General features: G+C 45.5%; 1 protein-coding gene across 8 annotated transcripts in view; it reads right to left on the reverse strand.

Annotated features, from left to right (window-relative positions):
* IL1R1 (interleukin 1 receptor type 1) overlaps positions 1-17,478 on the reverse strand; it is a 77,908-nt gene extending 60,430 nt beyond the window's left edge. For 6 of the 8 annotated variants that reach the window (XM_044773056.2, XM_070511566.1, XM_044773053.2 and 3 more), the window contains exon 1: positions 16,547-16,839. The gene's annotated coding sequence lies outside the window, so the exon portion shown is untranslated. Of the gene's footprint in view, positions 1-16,546 lie in introns of all 8 variants that reach the window. The other 2 variants (XM_014854097.3, XM_014854106.3) reach the window with 2 other exon arrangements.
* Between the last annotated feature and the right edge of the window lie 1,753 nt (positions 17,479-19,231).

Below are 19,231 nucleotides of genomic sequence, written 5' to 3' on the forward strand. Positions count from 1 at the left end.
AATTGTAATATGTGCAATAGGAAAGAAAAGAAATGCTCCCAAGTAACTATGACCTATCACCTGTTGCAAGATGTGTCTTAAAATGTGGTGAAAAACTGTGCCAGGCTTTGTTGAGAGACAAAAGGCATTTATTTGAAACACCTCAAACTAGGCTTTACATTTCAAGAGTCAGGGAGGAAAACTAGACCCACAAACTGAAGAGTAAGCTGGTCTAGACCAGGACAGTGGGGACCTTCTACCACATAGCCACAGAGGAATGTCCTGTAGGTAATGGGAAGAGGCCATGGAAAGAGAAAAAGGAGAAAGCAAGAGCTTAGCTCTTACAGTCAAGTCTGGAAGCGGGAGTAGAAACCTGTGGTTATTGGGCTGGTGGCCTCTTCCTCCTGGGGTAGCCTGGGAGGTGGCGATTCCCCCAGAGAAGCTGGGTGCAGAGTGAGACTCGGCTTGGAGCTGGGCACAGGAGAATCACAGAGCCCAGGGAGCTGCCACCAGTAGAGTGGGAGGAGCCACAGAGAGTTTCTGGGAGCAGCAGGCTGGAATCCAGGGGCCTCACATCTGTGACAATGGCGAGGCCCACAGCTATGGACACTGGGTGGCTTGATGCCCCACACCCTGGGCAAGACCTTTCACACCACAGTAGACACACAGTGCACAGGATGCAGCAAGGACCCAAAGGCAGGGACTACCACCATTGACTAAGAGAATGAAACATCTCACCAGGGACAGCTTGGGTTGGGGTCCCCTCCACAATGCCAGCATGGGAGGCAGTCCCTGCAGGATGCTAGATCAACCTTAGGGAGAGGACCAGAGAGGACCAAGAGGGAGAAAGCCTGGAAGGCTCTTTACCAAGAGTTACTGAGGTTTCAAATAAGCTGTGACAGAGATAACAACACCTGTATTTGGCTAAAAACCTTGACATGCTGCAACTCATTTATTCTTACATTTCTTCATTCAATAAATATTCATTGAGCACATACTCCATACCAGGCAGTGTTCTCGGTACTTGGGATGTATCTAGGAACAAATCAGACAAAATCCCTATGCACCTGGAGCTTACGTTCTACGGTATGTGGACATAAAATAAACTGTAAACATAATAAAAAAGAGAACTGCATAGCATGTGAGAAGGTGAATGTGGAAGATAAGTGTCTGCCTCAAGAAGACTGAGCTTGAGAACAAAATTGTGCTTAGTTACACAATATATATTTCCTATCTGAGCCCCTATAGTTACTTTATGCCAGTGTTGCCTCCCTCTGAGTAACACTGAAGGACAGAAAAATGAACCCAAGATAGGCCCTACCCTCAAGGAATTGCCAGTCCAACCTGTGAGGTCGTACAATGAGCTTCACGGGGGCAGGACTCATGACCTTGCCTTCATTTAATAAATATTTACCAAGACCTTAGTAAAATATATGCCAGGCACTGGGCACTCACATAACACATATAACACACACTCACACACATAAAACATTCACAAAACGCACACAACACACACACAAAATATACACATACCACAAACACAACACGTGCAACAGTTACACAACATACACACAGTCACACAACATACAGTATCAACACACACGCAAAACACACACATTCACACAACACACACAGAAAGCATACACACAACAAACACAGCACACACACACACAATATCTACACTCGCACAACACACACATCGAAGTCTCCGTGCTGAAATATTTTAACATTTAAGACCACATGACAGAGACATGGGTCGATCTACCCGAATAAGCACGGGAAAGGTAATGATGCTGAGGTGGTGACTGAGAGCCCAAGGCCTCAGCGCAGGCTTTCCGATCCAGCCATTTCAGGAGAACACCATCTGTCCACCTGGGTTCGCAAAGGAGGGTTACGGAGTTCTGAGAAGGGATTTATGACCGTGAGAATGATTTACAACTAAAAGCCACCTGCGTGAACAACCAAGAGCTAGTGCTCTGCACTTGTTAGTAATTTCCATTCAGACTCTCAAACTCTGTCCCCACTGGGCTAAGAAGGCCATCTGGTGCCAGATGCACCTTCCATCCACCTCAACACCTGAGGCTTCAATGAGTGTCAAGACTGCATTGTGAAATTGTGTCATTGGTGTTTCAGTTCCAGAATTTAATCTGGTGCAGTTGAGTTTAAAACAATAACCTACTGACTGCATGAAATTTAATTTTCAGCAGATCAAAGGAAGTACAGTTTGGTTTCCATAGAAAATATTCCGACTTCACGTGGGAGTACAAAGAGTTTTGAAGGGGAAAACTCTCTGTGGACAAAGGCATATTTTTGAAGTGCAGTAAGGAGCTCATGTTTTAACTTTATGCTCGAATTATCAAAAGAAAGTTCCGGCCTAACCTCAGCATGAAGTTACAATTTTCACCATTACCGTCCAGCTCCCAGGGTTGTATGCTTATTTTGAGCAATTTAAATATAGATATACGCATGTATTTCTTTTCTTGATACTTTACAAACACATTCTTTACCATGCCAGAGGACTGATTTTGATGGGAAAATTCCAGGAGGTAGCAGCTTCGACACTTTCCCAAGGTCTTAATGAGAGTAACTCTCGAAACTCAAGTGCTCCGGACACAGGAAGAGTTTACTGCCTGGCAGGGCTCCTCCCCGGCCCCCACCTCCAAGCCCTTCCGGAGAAACCCTTGTTACATTCCCCAAGGGGTCGTACGGACTTGGAAACACATCTAAACAGGCAACAAGCTGCCTCAAGTCCCCTTCATAACAAGATGAGATTCACCTAAATAAATAAGCAGAGAACTTTCCAGAAGAAAGTTAGGATGGAGGCTGAAAGATGGCTTTTTGAATACAGAAGTGACTGAAGAGAAATGCTGGCAGCTGTTGAACGATCTGAGAAGTTGGCGGTGACTAACAGTAATATGGGCAACCGCTCTATTTTGTGATGCCGACAGGAGAGCCAAGCAACAAACGTCGGTCCGTGGGGATGCCACAAACAGCGTGAAGTCAGAGAGGAGAGGCCCACGATGCCTCCAGCTCTGCTCTTTCTGGTTGTGCTTCATCAGCCTCAGGTCTCCCATCTGTCACACGGGGATAGTAGAGCCCAGCCTGGCAGGCTGGTGAAAATACAGAGAAAGTGTTTATTGCTGTAGTCACACCTGGCGGGTGCTTCGTGTTGTTATTTTTGGCCCCCCAAAGATAGGTGTGCAAGACGCTCAAGTTCAAGTGTGGAGTCAGGATGTCTTCCCAATCCAAAATTGGACTTGAGGTTTGATGAGAAAGGGTGTAGATATGGGACAATACTGCCCAATATTTAGAACTAAGACATTAAAACTAAGACTTCTGATATTTTATTTCCTTAAACTTTGTCATGTATCTGAGATTCATATGTAAATAAGATTATCTTTTTAAAGTGATTTTTTTCCTTCCTCGTGTATCATTAGATTCTTTCAAACTGGGTCAAACCCATGGCAATGAGACCATGAATTAACATGAGAACAGTAAGAAGCAGAACTGAGGAACTATAGATATGAAAAGTTTATCTAGAAAAATGTAACCTGGTCATAAAGAAAATACTAGGACCAAGGATAGAGTCTGCTAACAGGGTTTCACTCATTTCTTCCAGTGGAGAAAAAGCAAGCCCAAGAGGTTTTCAGGACATTGGCCATCCTCCCCACCCACCTTTTTCTTTTTTTGTATCCTCTAAAAAGTTTAACACAGAACAAAGCACTCAATAAGAATTTTTCGGTACTTTAAAATCAGACTTAGACAAAGTGATCTCAACTCCAGGGAAACTGCTCTCTCTACCCCTGTTTAGGCTGAATCACTAGCAGCGCTTACAGACTTTCTTACACGTAAAATTCCCCAAATACACTGACGAGCATTTAGATGCAATAAGATTAATCGAGAAACATCATTTGCGGAAGTATGTTGGCCATTTATGCCAAAATCTGGCTGACCTTTAAATTTTATTTTTCTATTTTGAAGAAGAAGAAGAAAAAGAAAGCAGTTACGGTTTTATTTACTTAAGAGTCGGTATGACCCAAAATTGTTACATAAGTAACATGCTAACCATCAAACCTCCTAATGGCACACTTAATCTTTTTATATTCAGAGTTTCCTTGTGACTACTTGAGATGACAAGATTACATGTGCGGGAAGAGGGGAAATCTCTTAAATTTCTTCCTCACAAGAAGGACTGGGAGGAACAAAGGAATTGTTAGAAGTTAGAGAAGAGAAGCGAGAGAAATAAGGCAGCAATTAGGAAAAGTGCGAACCCCCTCATGCAATACACCCACCTTGTCAGTACAAAACTGACACGTGACCTACGTGGGCTTCTTTTCCATCTTGTCAAACTGACTGTTTTCCTCTAAACAATCCAGATTAGCGGGATAAATAGTGCTAGGCAAGTCCCTACTTGCCCTTTGCTTCAACCTTGGCAGTTAAAACCACTCACGCAGGGCTCCACCGCCTCCAGGAGAAAGCCCAGACCACCAGGGCTCGCATTCTGGGCTCACATTCCAGACCCGCCTCGGTCTCCCCTGATTCTACCTTTTTGAACACATTTTTCTCCTTGCCCTTCGTGCTTCTAGGCTTGAGTCAAACACAGCCTCCTTGCCAGCTTCCCCAATGGCTACTCATTCCCTCTGCCCAGAATGTTAACCTTCTTCCTCCTCCAGCTCATGTCTTCCTCCTCCTCACCCTTCCAGGACCGTCCTAAACACCGTTTTCCCACCCCTCCAACCAGGGGAACAGGGTGACCATCACCCCTATCCCTACCCCTTGGCTTCCCCCTCCCCCCTCTGATGGCACTGGCAACCCCGACTTTGTGGGGCTTGAGTTCTTCCCTACCCTGATACTCATCAAATGCTTAAAGGTAGGCTCCTTCTCTGACGGACTCTATCCTGAACAGAGCAGATGTTGGAATCTTTGCCAATGAAGGAAAGTGGCTACATTTACACTACTTATGCCCGCCAAGCCTTAGAAAATTCAAAGCACACTTACAGGATAGAGAGCCTTTGATAACTTCCAGGGACAAGGGTTTCTGGGAAATGGACCCAAATTCTCCCAGCAGGCAGGATTTGGCAATCACTCCAGACAGCCTTTTTCTAGCCAGCTTCCTGTTTGCTTGGGTAATTTACTGAATTTATGGCTGTCTAGTTCCCGGGTCAGTGATTCTCAAACCACGTTATACCAGCTGCACGGTATAATCACCTGGTGAGAATTTGAAAATCCCTGTGCCGATGCTGTGTCCCAGACCAACACATCAGACCCTCTGGGGGTGGGGCCCAGGCCTCAGCATTTTTTGAGGCTCCCCAGGTGATTCCAATGTGCAGCTGGGATGGACAACCACTGGCCTAGACCATAGGGGATGTTCAGATTCAGAGACGTGTGTTCTATACGTATGTAACTGAGTGGGTCCACTAACACAACAACACTCGTTTTCTACACCGACCCCGCAGACAGGGCCGGGCGAAGGAAGAGAGCTGTGCTTCAGGGGCTGACTCACAAATAGCAGGTTTCCCTAGAACAGTCATTTAGGATCTGGATATTAGTGCCAGACGAAGGGAAGGACCTGTCCCCGCCACCGCCCCCCGCACCCCCACCAGCATTGTTCACTCTCCTATGAACCTAGTTTCTGGACGCTACGTCACATTACCTTACCAAATTTCTTAAAAACTTCAACTGGGAAAAAAAGTTTAGAACTCTGATCTCGCAGTTAAATAAATCTCAGAATCTGAGGTTGATGATAAATATTCAAGTACAGTATGTGATGGTGGGTGTAATTTCCCACATTATTACAAAAGAAAAAATGTAACCTCCCCTTCTCTCTCTGAGTCATCTCAGTAACCCATGGTGTTAATCTGGAGAAATGCTTAAACCTTGAGGGAAATTCATTCACAGAGGTAGTCACGGCAAGTTCACAGGAGATTTTTTTAATCAACTAAGACCAAGTACGCGTTCTATCACCGACTATAATCATATATTTTCCATCCAGGAAAGAAACCCTGTGAATCTTTGCATATGATTTTACAGATTATGCTTTTTGTTGCTTTTCTTTTCCAGCTGTATTGAGTATAATTGACGTATAACTTTGTGTAAGTTTAATGTTCAACGTGTTGATTTGATACATTTGTACACTGCAAAATGATTACCACCATGGAGTTAGCTCACACCTCCATTCTGTCACATAATTACCACTGCTTTGTTGTGGCGAGAACATTTCAGATCTACTCGCTTAGCAACTTTCAAGTATATAATACAGTGTGTTGGCTATAATCACTGTGCTGTACGTTAGATCCCCAAACTTGTTCATCTTACACTGGAAGTTTGTACCCTTTGACCAACATCTCCCCATTTCCCCCACCCCTCAACCCCTGGTAACACCACCCTACTCTTCGTTTCTCTGTGTTCATCTTTTTTGGGTTGCACATATACGTGATATAAAGTATTTGTCTTTCTCTTATTTCACTTAGCATAATGCTCTCAAGTTCCATCCATATTGTCAGAAACAGCAGAATTTCCTTCTTTCTCATGGCTGACTAATATTCCATTGTCTGTATACATACATACCACATTTCTTTATCCATTCATCCCTTCATGGACACTTAGATTGTTTCCATATCTTGGCTGTTGGGAATAACGCTGCAATGCCCATGGGAGTACAGCTATCTTTTTTAGATCCTATTTTCACTTCCTTTGGATATATACTCAAAAGTGGGATTGCTGGCTCATGTAGTAGTTCTACTTTTAATTTTCAAGGAAACTCTATACCATTTTCCATAGTAGCTATCCCAGTTGACATTCCTGCCCATAGTGCACAGGGGCCCCCTTTGCTCCACACCTTTGCCAGCACTTATCTCTCGCCTTATTAACGTGTAGATTATCCTTTAACAGACGGGTGAGACTCTTTGTGAACCAGGTTTCCCCACCTACTTCAGACAGGGTCTGCTTCATCATTCCAGAGAAATATCTACCAAGTCCCTATTATAGTTGAATTTGTACTTTATTATTACATGTACTTTCTTTGTATTGATTTTGGCTTAAATATTATCTACTGATCATTTCAGAGTCTAGAAAATAAACTTTGTATGTAATACCTTTTTAAAAAGCTAGCTTACAGATCACATGTGTCAGTTTGGATGCTAAATTCCTATCAGAGGCGGTAGACGGCAGCCTTATTCAAGTGTTCCATGTGAGTGAGCTCTGAAGAACTTCATCACTCATACAAGTTTGACTACTTCAACCACGTCTTAAAAGGAACCATTTCATGAACTACTATTTCTCTTTGTCAAGCCCCCTTATCATTTCAGCACAATGAGATGTAAAGAGGCTTGAGGGGCACAGATCTGTGTTCAAATCCTGTCTCTGTTATTCATTTGCTACAATCTCAAGAAACTGCGTATCTCTGGGCCTCAGTTTCCTTCCAGACAAATTGAAAACAATAAAACCTGTGTAAGGAACACAGATGATGTCTGAAAAGCACCTAGACATTGTCATGAGGAGACAGATGAAAGACTGCCGATTCTGGTTCGTTCAAGAACTGCCAGGCAAGGCTGGTACCTGGGTAGGGAGGCCCAGCACCACCGGCATCTCCAGGATAGGACGGCTGCTAATCATCCCAGAACAAAGAGATCAAAGGGCCAGCAAATGAAATCACAGGTAATAAATGGTCCAAGTAAAGTTACCCCAGGATTTTCAGTCAAGTTCTACCCTCTTGCTAACTCCAGGAACAGAATTAGGGAAGCAGCACCAATCTTTGGGGAGCACACTCATGGCTTTGGAATGTGTTGGTTTTGTGGCCCATGTTGGACTATGTTGTTGGCATAAATGACTGAGTAGCTACAGTCATCAAAAGCAACACTGCTTACCTCACCCCAGAAAGGACTCACTGTCAAGAGGTTCAGCATGTTTAGAAAAAAGACAGGGGATAATTTAGAAGTGTTTTCACTTCCAATAATTTCCCGTCAAAGGACTCAAAGGCAAACATCTACAAGAGACACAAACATGCCATTGCCTCGTTCTGTACCAACGTCATCACTCATCTCTTCGTGGGTTTGGGGAAAGTCTGAATGCTTCAGACAGCAAATTCGCTAAAATCCTCACTAAAATTTTAGTCTTTAGAGCTAGTCATACCATTGTTGTGGACAGATTAAGAACAGATATCGGAAAACCAAAAGCCTAAAAATCCATGAATCCTGAAATATTCATTTCAATTGTGATTAGCACAGATACATATCAAGGCTTATAAATATGTCTCTGGAATTTTCTTTTGTAAATATTCCTTCAGCTGCCTCTTTTACCTATGATCATCACTCAGCAAACGCCAGCCCCAACCCATCTTGCATTCGCCTGGGCTTTTCTGTCCAGATTGAGCACCTAGAATTTACCCATGGAGTCCCTTCTTCTCAGAAATGAACCGTGTCCTCTTTTCCCCGGACCAGGAGCTGGAGCTCCCTGAGGTTGTAACTGATCTCAGAGCCTTCCCACTTCCTGCCTAGATGCTCCCACATCTGTGGAAACGTGCACCCTTAGCACATGGTCAGGGCCGGCAGCTCCTGAGGCCTTCACCCCAGCTGCCACACATATACCCATACACACATTAACCCCACTCTGCTGTGGCCACAAATGACCAGTTGTGCCACAGAGATGGGCCTGAGAGACTGAACAACAATACATTGTCTCGATGCCCTATGTTTCTTCAAAGATGGAAGCCTCTCTCAGCTTGGAGCCTTACCCTCAGCCGCCTGAGGTTGTGTCCAGTCCACACCCCTTCTGCAGGGCTCTGCCAATGCTACAGACTCATGATAATGGAAGCAGAGGGCCAGAGGGGTCGTTGAGAGAGATCCTTTCTTTAGGGCCTTTTCCAGATGTTAAACAGGAATTCTGCTCTGTTCTGAAGCACAGAGAGCTCAGAGTTCAGGGGACGGGCCCAGCTCCCCTGTTGCCCACACAGTGGTCTTGAGGAAAGCTCTCATTTCTTCACCTCTGCAGTTAGAATGATAACCCTGCCTACACCTCCAGAGAAGGATGTTAGGAGAAGCTCCCTCCCCGGAGGGCCCCCAGGCAGGCCCCTGGGGCAGCTCTGCAAGTGGCCCACACTGCAGGGCCAGAGTTCTCGTCAGGCCCCCGGAAGTGCCTGGGCCCTCTTAACTGTCCCCTTCCTGCCTTCTCGTTGACTGTTGACATTTGATTCTGTCTTGAAACGAGGCTGTAAGCTGCTGTGTATTTTCTTCATCTTTGTGTTTTCCCTCCCACCTCCTCTTCCTCTCCCACCCTATCAGCAGCTCATGCAGAGCTTAGCCCAGACTGGACACTTGATAATAGTTTGTCGAAATGATCAGTTCATTTAGTAATACGTGAGATAATGAACAAGAAAGCCCTGTGTAAACTGAGTTTTATTTCTGCAACAGGTAGAATGTCTCCATGGCCATATTTAGGCAAAGCTCTTGCCACTTGTCACACACACAAGAATTCAGGGCTGGGCAAGAGAGTCCAATGTCCTGGATGCCAGCCCTATGCTGAATGTCATCCCTGCCACAACCTTTTGTGACAAATACAAAATGACACCCATAGTGCTTGTGCATAGGAACTGCCCCTCCACAATATCATACAGGTGAGCATGTAGGGTCTATGAGGTAAGCCTTTACAGCCTGGCACCATCTCCCCAGCCTGTGACTGAAGGCTACCAGAAATTCGGAAGCAAGTCCAGACTCCTTGCCATGGACCCAGTTGCCCACAGTGATGAGGCCGTGTGTCTGTCTCCAAGCTCACCTCGAACCTCCCTCCCCCTCACTCAGACAGCCATGCACAGACCTTCTTCCTACTCCTGCAACAGGGCTCTAAGGCTGCTGTGCCCTCTGCCGTCGCCTTATGCCTCAGACCTCAGGCCTCCCCCACCAGAGCTCCCCGTCACCAGGCTAACGCAGATCTTGGCTCATCAGTCAGTGTCTCAGCAGCCATGTGTCTCTTTCATAATGTTGATCGCCATGTACGCAACTCCTGCGGCTGCCTGGCTGTTTTCTGTGACCCCTGCAGGCAGCAGGCAGATCTCTCTCCCCCACTGTGGCATCCTGTGGCTGTACACACAGCCAGGGCTTAAAAAATAATCATTGAACAAACCAGAAGCTATGATCACAAATGGTTTTAAAATAATACCGATACTACTACACACCAATTAGAAGGGCCAAAACCCAGAACACTGACAACATCAAATACCAATAAGAACATGGAGCGATAAGGACTCTCATTCGTCGCTGGTGGGAATGCAAAAAGGTACAGCTACTTTAGAGACAGTTTGGCAGTTTTTTACAAAACCAAGCACACTCTTGCCATATGATCCCACAACTTCGTTCCTTGGTATTTACACAAAGGAGCTGAAAACTTACATTCGCACAAAAACATGCACATGGATATTTATAGAAGCTTCAATTATAATTGCCAAAACTTGGGAGCAAACCAGACGTCCTTCAGTAGGTGCGTAGATAAACTGTGGTCCATCCAGACAAAACTGTGCAGACAGTAAGAAGACCAGGGGTTGCCAGGGGTTGAGGGGAAGGGTGAATATGTGGAACCCAGAGGAGCTTTAGGGCAGTGAGACTACCCTGTATGATCCTATAATGGTGGATGCATGTCATCACACACTTGTCCAAACCTATAGAATGCACCCCACTGGGAGAGAACCCTAATGTAAACTATGGACTCTGGGGGATCATGATGAGTCAAGGCAGATTCATCAGTTGTAATTTATACAATTTTGCTGTGAACCTAAAACTACTCTAAAAAAAATTGTCTCCCTCCAGAAAAACCCCCTGTCATGATATGAGATATGAAAATTTTAAAAACACAGTGAGTTAAACTCTTCCCCCTATAAGACCATCAAAGTTTAATAAAAACCAGTTTGACAGCATACTGTGTTGACAAGCATGTAGGGGAACATTCTCTCAGACCTTCCCGGTGGAGCTGTTAATTGTTCTAACCTGGTGGGAGGTGGGTGGGCAATTTTGAAATATATATTTCAAAATCACAGATGCACATAGCCTTTGATCCAGCAATTCCGCTTCTAGGAATTTAGCCAACAAATACACTTGCTTGCGCTTCTGCCAAATGACCCAGGCAAGGCTGTTACACGTTGCAATATTGGTTGTAATAGCAAAAGATTGCAAACAACTTAAAAGTCCACCAAAAGATTATCTAGCTGATTAGATACAGTTACGGAACAGGGGACAGAAGAGTGTATGCTGTTAGTGTGTAGGACAGTTGATTTGATGTGTCAGCTTGACTGGGCCATGGGGTGCCCAGACACCTAGTTAAACAATATTTCTGGGTGTGTCTTTGAGGGTGTTTCTGGAAGAGATTAGCCTTTGAACTGGTGGACCGAGTAAAGCAGATGGTCCTCTCCAATGTAGGTGGGCATCGTCCAATATGTTGAGGGCCTAAGTAGAGCAAAAAAGGCTGAACTAACTCTGTCTGACCCCGCCTGAGCTGACCCATCATCCTTTCCCTGCCCTTGGTGCTCCTGGTCCTCAAGCTTCGATCTGAACTAGAATCTCCACCACTGGCTATCTGGCTCTCAAGCCTTGGAACTACACCAGCGGCCTTCCTGGGGCTCCAGCTTGCAGACGGCAGACTGTGGGACTTCTCAGCTCCGTAACCATGTGAGCCAATACCTTACAATCAGTCTCCTCTGAGAGAGAGCTGTATGTCCTATTGACTCCGTTTCACTGGAGAACTCTACAACAGTGTGAAAGAAGTAGAAGAAAATATGAGAAACTATTAACAACAGTTACCTATTGGTGAGAAGGAGGGAAACAGATGGCTGGGAAAAGGGAAGAACGAGAGAGACTTCACTAAACAGCCTTTTAAATTGTGTAATCTGTTCAAAAGTAAATCAATCATGTGTTAGCTGTTTAAAAAATTAAAAATCCCAAAATCTTTCCAAAAAGTTTAACAGAAAAACAAGTAAAATACCATTTTAATTTATACTCTTATCTCCATTTTATAACTGGGACAACTAAGCAAAGATAAATAAGTTGCCCAGGGGAAGCAGAGAGGGCCTCTGCTCCCACACTGTACTCGCCATGCTCCATCCCAGCCTCCTCGGAGACGTCCTTGGTGCAGAATGGAGGGCTCAATGGACAGGAAGTGTAAAGAAAGTGTCCCTACATATTCCAAACCCCCATCATGTCTAGGTTGACATGCAGAATTGGATGGTCCTGCCAGGGAGCATCCAGCCTGAAAATCAGCTCCAGGTGCCACTTCATGTTGACCCACATAATTCAGGGAGACTGAGGCTGAGCGGCCCCCACTGAACCCCCAAGTGAGGGGATGGCTTGGCTGAGTTTCCAGGACCAACACCTCCAAATGCAGCAGAACTGGACTCATCACATTTGGAGGGAAGAACCAAGCACATCAGCACTCAATTGTCCAGCGCAGTGTGACTCATGGGCTAGAAAGCGATAGACTTGACGTAGATTGATGGCTCGCTCATCCCTACCTGGCACCTCGGGGCCACTTGCTGAGCTTCTCAGAGTCTCATTGCATTTGGCCCTGGAGCTGGAATCATGATACCAATCTTGCAAGGTTGTGAGAAAGATTAGAGGTGTTCAATGCAAAGAACCCAGAACAGTGTATGCTCCTTGGTGAGAACACAATGAAAGGCGACCCAAATGAACAGCACAAACACCATCAGCTGTCCAAAAACCATGTGTCATTGCCTCTAAAGTTCAGTCACTCCTGCCCTCCCCAACTCATGGACCCTAGAGGAAGATGGTTTGCATCACGAATCCCAGCTGTGCACTAACTACTGGTTTGACTTCAGGCAAATCATTTCTCTGTGCTTCAGTTTCTTAATCTGCAAAATAAGATAATAATACTGACTACCTCGTTGACGAGGCACTTGAAAGCAAATCTCACACATGGTAAGCGCTCTCTTAAGTATTAGCCATCATCATTATTTACTTAGTTCCAAGTTTTAACCATCGCTAAATGTCAGTTTGGTCTTGCTTTTAACAGCCTGGCACTGAGTTGGAGGTAAGAGTGAAACTCTGTACTCCCGGTAAAGCTTTTCACACCCACGCCAAATCCAAGAGACTCGCACTTGCAAAAGCTGTGGTCTCGACTTTCCTGGTTCTGCCCTTGGCTTGTATTCATTTGCTCAATATCCACTGAGAGCTTTAAAGATTTACTCAGTGGAAACTGAAACCAACCCAAATTAAACTAAACGAAGAATATAATCAGTTTGCCCCAGAAAAGCTCCATTTTTAAAATTCTTTGCAATTCCTTTTTGGGATATTCCTTTCCTCGCAGAGTTGGATAAAAATGTTCCTAGCTCCCTTCCATTGACTCATTCAAGAAACATCATTGAGTCCCCACAGGGTGTCAGACCCCAGACCAGGTCCTGGAGAGAGAAACACACGTAAAATCAGTCCCCACTTTTAAGAAGCTCACACTGGGGATCAGAGCAAAGCAGGTGGAGGATGACAATGCAATGTGAGAGGAAAGGCGTGTTGCCCTGTATGCAAGTGAGATACATAAGCAACAAAATAAAATCCGTTTTTAAAGTATGTTCACGTGCTACTGGAACCAGCAAACACTGCTGCTGAAGAACCAAGAAAAATGTTGCAACACACACCCAGCCCTTCCGAGTTTAGAATTAGAAGACATCGTCAAAATTTCAGCATGCAGCTCTCCAAAAACTATGTACTTTATAAGCTGAGAATATAAATAAACTTCTTAGTAACAACAATATTAATAGCACCATTTTGTATTTTTACTTCTTTTCTATTCCAAGGACTTTCCTCCATCTCTGCCCTTTATGTTCCTAGCATGATCACGTGGTGGAGCGGAAGGGTAGTCCTTATCTCTAGATTTTAGAGATACAGAGGAGATAAAATAATCAAGACTGAGATTTGCCCTAGGTTGTTCAAAACGTACAAAGCCTCAGCAAAAGTATCTGATTCAGTCCCACTCTCAGCCGACTCCCTAACAGACGTGAAACGAGGTCAAAGGCCTCAGAATTTAGGTTGGCGTAAGTTACTGTAGGAAACTATTGCCTTTGGTAATGAGTGACCCAAAAAGACAAGAAACTGAACCCAAAGGGGCAGAATAGGAAGCCAGAAGGCTTTACAAAGGGTTTCTGTTTTTTTTAATAGATAGGCTTTTTTTTTTTTTTTTAAAGATTGGCATGTGAGCTAACAACTGTTGCCAATCTTCGGGTTTTTTTCCTGCTTTTTCTCCCCAAATGCCCCCAGTACATAGTTGTATATTTCAGTTGTGGGTCCTTCTAGTGGTGGTATGTGGGACACCGCCTCAGCATGGCCTGATGAGCTGAGCCATGTCTGTGCCCAGGATCCGAACCGGTGAAACCCTGGGCCGTCGAAGCAGAGAGCGCGAACTTAACCATTAAGCCATGCGGCCAGACCCTACAAAGGGTTTCTTTAAAGCAAATTAAGACAACAAAATACCTTTTGCCAGTTATCAGACTAGCACACTTTAAAAAAAAAAAAAAAGGTAAAATTCAATGCTGGTAAAAGTGTAGGAAAATGGTATTCCTACATGCTGGAGGGAGTATGAATTATTAGCTCTTTCCTAGATTAATTTAGCAGCAGGATCAAGAGCTTCAAAACTGCTCACACCTTTGACCCCACAATTCCTGTTCTGGAAATTTATCCCAAGGAAATAATGAGGAAGAGAAGCAAAGCTTTCTCTACAAGGAGGTTGATTTAGAAAAGAAAACAAGCAAATATCTACCAACATGATTTGGTAAATTATCTGTGTAATATGATTAAAAAATCTTTTGTAGAGGGGCCGGCCCGTGGCGCAGCGGTTAAGCTCGCATGCTCCGCTTTAGCGGCCCAGGGTTCACCAGTGCGGACCTGCAGTACTGCTAGTCAAGCCATGCTGTGTCAGGCAACCCTCATATAAAGTAGAGGAAGATGGGCATGGATGTTAGCTCAGGGCCAGTCTTCCTCAGCAAAAGGAGGAGGATTTGCAGCAGATGTTAGCTCAGGGCTAATCTTCCTCAAAAAATAAAAAAGCTTTTGCAGAAAGAAATTCACTAGCGGGGCTCACAATATATTGCTCAAAGCAGGTAATAAAACAGCATGGACAGTGCACGTATGTTTTTTCAAAATGTAAATGTGTTCAGAGAAAAATATACCCACCAAAATGTTAACAGTGTTTATCTCACAACGTTAGGTTTCTCTTTTTCATCTTTTTTACTTATGTCTAGGTATTCTTTTTAAATTTTATTTTTGACAGTGAGCATGTGCTGCTTGTGTACATTTTAAAGGAGATATTTTAGAAGTGGATCTTAGCCACTCCTCGACCATGCCCGTCAAGTTTTTCTCCTAAGTAAACTAATAGATGTGTGCCCAAAAGGGTTTGTGGGTGAAGAGATTAACAGCTGCCTGCTGAATTGAGAAAGGCCACAGTGTCTTTTTAAATTCACCACCACTATCAGAAGGCCAAAGTCATCTCAGGAAGCCTCCCCACTCCTTCTGGCAGCATTGCCTTCTTGCCTTTCCCATCGGATCCACGCATCTACAGTGAATGCAAATCCTGCCTCGCCCTCCAACACACACATCGTGGCCTCCAGTCGCCTGAGGCTGACACTGTGATTTACCAAACCAGCTGGTCACTAGCCGCATCTCTTGAAACATCCTTCCCACCATCCAGCTTTCACACCCTCATAGCCGCAGTGCAAACCAGCATTTTGCATAAGAGCGAGGAGTTTTAAGTTGAATTGAATTGAACGGTAAACCTCATTGTGTTCTCCTTTTTATTTTCTTCTTTCCTTGCTTTAATCTTTCAGATTCTGTCCTATTTTCTTATTTCCCACAACAACACTAGTGTTAGGAATTATGGAGGTCAAGGGTGTTGAATAAGGAATGCAAGGCAGTGTTCATCACCCCCCTGAGAGCACCGTCCTCCTCTCAGCTATAGGTGTCACACCTGCAAGCTCCGAAAAAACATACTCATGAGTATTAGATGACATGTTAAGCCCATGTTGAAGGAAATATGTACAAGTCTTGCTACTACAATACACATAACTTAAAAACAACCACTGGTTGTCTGTTAATAATAATGCAATGCTTTCAGCCAAATATTGGGCCAGATTACGCCTCTCGAAAACTGCAGAAGCTCAACAGAGAGTGATGAAATGTCTTAATTCTAACATCAGCAACTGCATTTTACAAGGACTTTGTTTACAATACCCTCACTTAAACCTCACAATTTACCAAAAGTCACATCAGTACTTACGGCTTAGAGGTAGTATGTAGTTTATACATTTCCCATATATTTCATAGTTAGTCTTCCATAGAATATAGCATGCATAATCATAGGTGATCTTTTAATATGGCTCACGGACACTTCTTAAGGTTAAATATGCCTGCAGAACCATGTAACTCCAAGAAATCCTGAAAATCTTGTTTCAACAAACAGCATAACATTATCAGTTGTATCGGATTCCATTTCCCCTCCTAAATACTTCATCCTTGTGTAAGTAAGCAAAAAGATAGGGAGGAAAAAATACAGAAACAAAACCCCGAAGTGCGATCAGTCATCTTACCGTCCCCTCCTCATCGCTGGGCCGTGTGCAAGCGCTGGCCCCCCGGGTGGTGGGAACTCTCAGAGAAGCCCGCAGGGTTTCTTCCCCCAAATGAGGCCAGCTGAGTTGATGTCGGTTATTAAAAACAAAAGTGCATTTTGAAGCCTGGATAGAGTTGCTAATTCCCTTCTACTTTTTCCAAAAGAGCTTTGGGTCTGGTCCTGCAGCACGAGAGTGACACCTCACATCTTGTCAGACGACCCAACTGTGCCGAGGCTAAAAGAAAGAAGAAAGCGGGCTCTGGGTGACGCCTGTGTCAGAGGCTGTTAGGGCTTTAATCCTCGGCAGTGACACATGTGGGGAACTATGAACAGGAAACTCAGCGCCAGGCAGACAGCCAGAATCACTCAGAAAACGTGCCAAACCCTTACGAAACACCACACTCTTCACTGTTCTCTTCTAATTTTTCAGAAGCCAGTGTCTCTCTCCTCATATGACTTCGCATTAAACCTGGACAAGGCTTGCCAGCATGTCCAGCCTGTCATGGGTTCCTGTCATCCGAGTCTTGATAAGTCAGGGCCAGGAGTGGAGTCTGGTACCCTCTCCCCATCTACCCATCTTCCAACCCTTCTTTGACCATGTCCACAGACACGAGCCCCAGTGATGCTGCAGGACCTTGAATTCAGTTCTTTCCAGGTTTCAGACCCAAAGCGTCTTCATGATCTGCCCATCACCGTTGCCATGGGCCCTGGGAACACTGCAAGGCTCTCTTCTCAACATCCTGGAGACGAGGAGACCCACTGATCATCCCTTGGTGCAAGGTGATGCTTAGGGTACGGCAGGTTGGGAGGGTGTCGGGGAAGGGGGGTCGTGGCAGGGCAGGGAGGGTGCCGGGGAATGTGGGCTGTAGTCAGAGCCTCTGGCTTCCCTGAGGGGTGGCCTGGTCCGTTCAGGAGAGACGGTGCTGTTTGATTGCCTCTGTTATTTCTCTTCTTTGGCCCCTCCTGTGCCCAGCATTCAGATTGACGTTCTCAACATCACACAGGGTCCAGCTTATCACAGTGCTACTCAAAATTCTGCAGCAAGGGAGGGAAAGGGCCAAATCTCCTATCCTGACATTCAAGGCCCTCCACCAGTGCGCCTCAACATACCTCTCCACCTTGTTCCCGCTGCCTTTCACAAGAACCCTTTGTGCCAGTCTCGATGGGTCACCCACCGACTCTAGAAAACACTGTTCGAAGCACTGCATGCGCATGCTATGCAGCCATCATCCTGCCACAATCTCTCCTGATCCTCTTGGATGTGACACCACCCACACACGCAACACTTCCCCCGCTTTGCCCCCTCCCCCTGCTTCTGGTCTTCCCTACTGCTCGCTCAAGCAGCGCCCACCCACACCCTGCAGGGGGGGGTCTCCCTGCTCTGAACCAGTGTCTTCTCTCCATGACAATAACAGAGACAGCAAGAATTGGCACTTAGTAGACATCGGGCATTTTTCTAGGAAATATAAATGCTTTAGATTATGTCCATTCCAGATAAGGTAACTGAGACATAGAAAAAATGAGTACTTTCCGCCAGATCCCTTAGCCAAGTGAGGTGGAGCCCGGTCTGGCATCACTCTTCGAGCTCACCTGGGATCAGTGCTCTTTATTTGGGAACAGAGCAATTTCCTCGCCCTTCTTGATGTTCTTTCCAGAGGGTGTCCCAGAACTCCTTCCCATTCTAGGTAATTACCACGTAGCCCTGATTAATTGGCAAGTTAATGAGCTTTAATTGTGAAAACAAATGTTCCACTCTGGCCATGGACCGGGATTTCAACATTAAGAATGAGCAGAATGGTCTCGGGGTTTAAGGCAACATTCTTGCAGTGGTTTTGCTCAGATTTTTAACCCATCTATACTGTGATGTTCTGGTTTAGGCCATCTGGGGAATCAACAAATTTCTAAAGATGCAACCTCACTAAAACAGCTGAGAAGACGCTCAAAGTTCGAGGGGAACTGTCCACCTTGCTCTGATGTGGAGTAGCCATGAGGCTTGGGGGACTAACTCCACCCCCAACTCCAGGGTTGGCAGCCCCGGTCTCAGCCAGCCAGCATCGTCCCACCCTTCCTTCCAAAGAAGTCAAGGATGGGCACACCCAGCCGGGCAGCGCACAGTATCCTTCTAGCCACAGCAAGGCCTCAGGGATGGTCCAACCAGCAAGGCTTAAGGCTTCTGCTCGACAGTGGTGGCAAGCACCCTCTTCAGATGGCTGCTGTGGGCACGCTTCTTAAGACAAAGAGGGAAGCGAGCACGAGGATGAAGCCCACACACAAGAGAGGGGTTTCCAGAGAGCCACAGAGGAAGTGCTGGAAACTGACCCAACCCACACTATCTCTGCACTGTTCCCTGACGGGAGCCAACACATCCTTTCCGTGTTCTTAAGCCAGGTCACTGGAGTCGGATTCTCAATTACCTGCAACCCAAAGTGTCCTCATTAACCCAGCTCCAGCAGGAAGTCAGCGGCCACTGGGGCTGGGGGGACAGCCTGGGGAAGGAGCCCGAGCTCCTTGTCCTCTGCACAAGCAGCTCACCATATTTCTGCCTTCCGCTCCTCCCTCTCCTCCTCCTTCCTCCACTCCTCCCCACTCCTCTCCTCCTCCTTTCTTCCCCCTGTTCTCTGCCTGTCTCCTCCCCCTGTTCCTCTTCCACCTTCTCTTCATGTTC

This window comes from Equus asinus, chromosome 6 (assembly GCF_041296235.1).
Source record: "Equus asinus isolate D_3611 breed Donkey chromosome 6, EquAss-T2T_v2, whole genome shotgun sequence".
NCBI classification, from domain to species: Eukaryota; Metazoa; Chordata; class Mammalia; order Perissodactyla; family Equidae; genus Equus; species Equus asinus.